The sequence below is a fragment of the Etheostoma spectabile genome, chromosome 14 (genome assembly GCF_008692095.1).
Source record: "Etheostoma spectabile isolate EspeVRDwgs_2016 chromosome 14, UIUC_Espe_1.0, whole genome shotgun sequence".
Taxonomy (NCBI): domain Eukaryota; kingdom Metazoa; phylum Chordata; class Actinopteri; order Perciformes; family Percidae; genus Etheostoma; species Etheostoma spectabile.
The window spans coordinates 21,482,134-21,487,406 of record NC_045746.1 but is presented as its reverse complement, the minus strand read 5'-3'; the positions used below and the strand labels follow the sequence as shown (position 1 = coordinate 21,487,406).

At 41.0% G+C, this 5,273-nt stretch overlaps 1 long non-coding RNA gene across 1 annotated transcript in view; it reads left to right on the top strand.

The window, feature by feature from the left end:
- The first annotated feature begins 1,926 nt into the window (after positions 1 to 1,926).
- The window catches only part of LOC116701549 (uncharacterized), a 23,909-nt gene continuing 20,562 nt past the window's right edge, over positions 1,927 to 5,273 (top strand). Inside the window, exon 1 of the long non-coding RNA XR_004334937.1 lies at positions 1,927 to 1,941. This is a non-coding gene — a long non-coding RNA (uncharacterized LOC116701549). The remainder of the gene's footprint in view (positions 1,942 to 5,273) is intronic.

Genomic DNA, 5,273 nt, shown 5'->3' with positions numbered 1-5,273 from the left:
AGAATTGAGACCTTATATTCAATCCTAGTAGAAACGGGAAGCCAGTGAAGTGAGTGGAGAATGGGTGTGATGTGGTCGTACTTACCCACTCTCCTCAGGATCCTTGCAGCACTGTTCTGAACGTCTTGCAGTTTCTGCAGACTCTTGTTAGGGATCCCAATGAGAAGTGCGTTACAGTAATCCAGTCTGGAGGAGACAAAGGCATGGACCAGTTTTTCAGCATCAGCTAAGTTGAGTGTAGAACGGAGTTTTGCAATATTTCTGAGATGATAGGAGATCTTGCAGAGGTTTTTGATCTGGGCTTCAAAGGTGAGTTGTGGATCAAATCTTAGACTGTTGTGGAGAGGGGAATATCTGGACCGGAGATAGTTATACCGGTTATGGAGGATGACTGGACTTGATGTGAGGTACCAACAAGGATTGTCTCAGTTTTGGAGCTGTTTAACTGTAGAAAATTGTGTTTCATCCACACCTTTATCTCCTCCAGACAGGTGGTGATTGTTGAAGACGACAATGATGCTGTTGCTGCAGTGGGTTGTGAGTCTGTGAGTTTGTGGAAATAGGGCTTATCACGGTCTCTCCTAGCTGTAGATGGGGGGGACCGGTGCATTTTTTTGTCTCAGTAAATGCATTGTTTCAGCCCGGGTAAACACCGGCAGAGCCGCCGCTAGTTAGCTTAGCGTAGTAAATGGAATCCTATGTTGCCCACCTGACTACAACTAGGGGAGATCGGGATAAGCCCTATTTCCACAAATGGTGGCGAATTGCTTTTAAGGTTCGGGAAAGATCATTGGTTTGATTTGGATGAAGACCGCAGTGACTTGAGACACAACGTGGTTTGTGCTACACTGATTTAAAATGCTCTGAGGAGCAGGTGGCACATTGTATGGCAGCCTCGGCCACCAGTTTTTGAATTTGTGAGTAAATGGTGCCTGTAGTGTGTAGTGGTCGTTAAGACTATAAAAGCGCTATATAAATGCAGTCCATTTGCAGTCCATTTACATACAGCTGTAATCTTGGAACCCATTGACTATTTGTATGACAACGGAAATGGCCAATATTTGCCGGTTCCGGTGTAGCCAGCAGATATCGGGGCCACGACTTCCTGTTCTGCACACCCGGTCCGATTAACAACTTGAGAACTTTGTCACTGGAACAAATGAAGTCTCAGCAGAGCCAGTTTCTACCTTTTTTTTTCTTTTTTTTGTGGAATGAAAAAAAATGAAAGAAGAGTGATAGAGTTAGAGAAAAATAACTTGTGCTTGAGCTGTCATACTGTAGGACACATGAGGGCTCCTATTGATCTGTCAAATATGAGTGACTCTATTCACTTCCTTTTGATCTGCAGAACATGACACATCCTGGATGGGTAGATGGAGCAGATTTGGGGCATCAAAGTAGAGTTGTAGCAAAAGTAATGCGGTGACGCTCAGGTAACTGATACCCCATGAGAGCCAGCTTCTGGTCTGTGAACTAGACAACAGCATGGATCTGATATCAATCAAAGTCACATTGAAAACAATCAGCTGATATGATACACCTGGAGCAGACCGCAGGAGAGATCGGAGGAAGCAGCTAAACTGTCATGCCGCTGGTGTCTGCGTGGTGTGGGGATCCATTATCGCATCAGCCCTTCTGAGGATGTCACCTGCCATTTTACACTACTCACAGTATTGATCATTTTGCACCACATTTAGAGGAAATTCCACCCAAGGTGACACCAGGAAACACCAGAGAGAGGGTAGGGGGTAGGACATAATCTTTTCCTTTGCAAATGAGCTCTTAGATGAGTTAATTTAATCCCTGGACTAAACAAATTAGAGCTAGGATGTATCATGTTCTCTGCCAAGTCCTAATGGCCTCATCGCTTCTGAAGCGCCATGTGAGAATGGAAGAGTCCCTCAGCACTGCCTCATAAAATGCATCCACAGAATAAAGTAAGTTGTGTTCTCATCCATTAGACACACAGCTCTATCTAATGGATACGCTATAAATAGACAGGAGTTGCTGGCAACAGGTGTCTAAGACAAACACACTTGATACTTGTTTATGCAGTGCATAACTACGTGAAGATGTTTTTACCCTTTCTAAAACTGCTTTTGGTTAACACATACTGTTGTCCAATTACTAGCTAAAATCAAACCATACAGTTTTCCATACGGATATTTTATTTGGCTGTCTGACCATGCTTTTTATATTAGTTTATTTTTTATTATTTCATCTTGTCAGAAGCACCTTTCACCGGGGGGGGGGGGGGGGGGGGGCACCAATAGCTTTAACCCTTGTGTTATCTTCCCGTCAACATTGAAAGTCCACACTTTGGTTGATGCTTTTTGATCACTGTTTTATCTTTTTCTTATTTTTTTGTCCCTTTTTCAACACTTTTTTTTTGTTTGTCAATTTTTTTGACGTTTAACACTTCATAACACTTATTAACTTTAGTTTTTACCGTTATTTTTGGAATTTATGGTCAATAAACCTCATTTATAGGAATATATACATAATTTTTGAGTTAGAAAAGCAGAAATTATAGGAATCAGACTGTAATTAAATGAATGTATGTTGATGGATAATCACAGACTGGATTATGTCAACTTTTACTCAATACTAGTTCAAAACCACTTCAATTCTTTTCTCCAAATGCTATAAAATTGAATAAGATTTATGAAAACTATTAATGAAAATAGAGATTTGTACTTGTGTGGAATCAATCATGTTATTTTGGGTAGTTAAAAAGAACATTGATATAGGAATACTGGTCAGTTTGACCCGAGGACAACATGAGGGTTGAAACAGTCTGCAAAAACCATTCATTCAGACAACTTTAGTAACTAATAGTTACAGTAGTTACAGCATAAATATTTTATGTTTTTAATGAGCATGCATATAAATAGGCTTCTTGAGGGCCCTGTGTGGTGTAAGAACAGCATCTCTCTAAGACCTATGGTGTATTTAACCAACTCAGAGGTGGTCCCACATTCAGGAAAAAAAAAAAAGAAATAGGCTCAGTACTCTAACAAATAAACGGCGGTGCTCGGAAGCACTCAGAAGCATTTGGGAGCACTCAGACAGCCACAAGTGCACTACTAAAATCACTGATAACTGCTTTAAGATGCTGAGACTGGGAAAAACACAATGTTTTCTCCCTCCTCTGTAGCAGTGTCAGTGTCTCAGTGTATATGGAAACATACCGGAATGACTGCGATCTCTAGATCTCAACATGAAAAGGTGGTGTTGTGCCTTTTTAAACGGCATGAATCACAACAGTAGTTGTGTGGAAAATGTAAAAATGATTATCTAAAAAAGCAAACCTCCCTGTTCAGAGGTTAAAACGTGCATTTAGAGTTTCAGTTTGGGATTTGGTGACAGGTGATAGAGGTGAAGACTGATGGCTTTGGATGGAAAATACATCACATTGAAATATTCCAGAGAGAAAAATCTCTCTTTTCATGATTTGTGGTTGATAAATATCTTGGGATATTTAAAGGAACACGCCACCGTTTGTTAAAATAGGGCTTATCACGGTCTCCCCTAGCTGGAGATAGGTGCGCCAATTCCTTTTTTTGTCTCAGTGCATGCATTGTTTCAGTCCGGTGCAACACCGGCAGCGCTGCTGCTAGTTAGCTTAGCGTAGTGAATGGACAGCCTATGTTGCAGGTTGACATATTGTGAGTAAAAGTGAGCCAACAACAACCTAATACCTACCTCTTTTTGTAGGTATTTGGCGTATTCACGAGTACAAATAGCAATGCAGATTAAAACTAGTTGATTTCCTTGGCAGATGTTCATTTGGGACTATCTTGGGTGGATGCGGAGCCAAAGCACTTCTGCAATGCCGCGAGATATCACGCAGCAACTCCGTGTGAGTACAGGTCTAATATGGGTCAATTTATCCTGTTTACAGTAATGACTTAATGTTTATTGGGTCCATTCGGTGTTTTCCCCAGACTTTATCACATCTAAAAAACTCACGTCCTCAGGTTGTTGAGTGATTGCAACCTCCTCCTCTCGTTCTATCTCCAAAGTTCCTTTTCTGAAAACTCTGGTTCGTAGAGGTATGCTTGACTGTCAGAGAAGTCATCTTCTTTGACTCTCACAAAATCCACTATCTTCATCGCCATTCAGTGTCTACTGTAGGAAAAATAACCAGCTATTCATGCCGTGTATGTTGACTGAAGGTTGGGGGGGTTTAAGGTACTGCGGGATCTCTGTGCCCATGTAGCAGTGCTTTGGCTGTGCATCCACCCAATATAGTCCCAAATCAATCTCTGCCTAGGAAATCGTCTAGTTTTAATCTGCATTGCTAATCATACTAATTGTGAATTTGCAGGCCAAAAGAGGTAGGTATTAGGTTGTTGTTGGCTCACTTTTACTCACAACATATTAACAGGCAACATAGAATTCTATTCACTATGCTAAGCTAACTAGCAGCGGGAATACCAAACTGAAACCATGCATGCACTGAGGCAAAAAATGAATTGGTCCACCTATCTACAGCTAGGGGAGACCGTGATAAGCCCTATTTCAACAAACGGTGGCATATTCCTTCAAGGAAACAGCAGGATTTGGGATTTTTGTACATGATGACGTTAATTTAATATCCATAATGAGGGAGGATCTGGCTCAGAATTTCATGTTAATGTTAAAAAAAATGTTAATGCTAGAATTGTATACTAACATTTCACTTGGATGATGTTTTGGGGGTACTAACTCACTACCTGTACAGCTGACTTTGTGTAGTCTCAGTTAGCATTAGCATTTCTACTACCTGGCGTCTTTCACTGGAATTCCATGACTCATTTTGGTTAACAACAGCTGTCAGGCTAATATGTGTGAGGTGAAAAGGGTTGGATTTCAAGAACAAGTGATGCAATATATATATATATATATATATATATATATATATATATATATATATATATATATATATATATACAATAGTTGTATTTCAAATGGTGGTTTGACTAGTTTCAAGCAAATTTCTAAATGTCAAATGTTAATAATTCGGCTATCATGACACATTGACGTCATGGTTTGTGTGCCCCTGGACTGTTTGTGAGTAGGAAAAGTCTACAGAACATCTATCCATCTTTGTCCACTCATCCAGTGTTGGGTCGCAGGGGCAGAAGCTCCAGCAGGGGACCCCAAACTTCCCTTTCCCAAGCCACATTAACCAGCTCAGACTGGGGGAGAGATTTAATCTCCCCACCTAGTCCTGGGTCCTCCCCGAGGCCTCCTCCCAGCTGGACATGCCTGGAACACCTCCCTAGGGA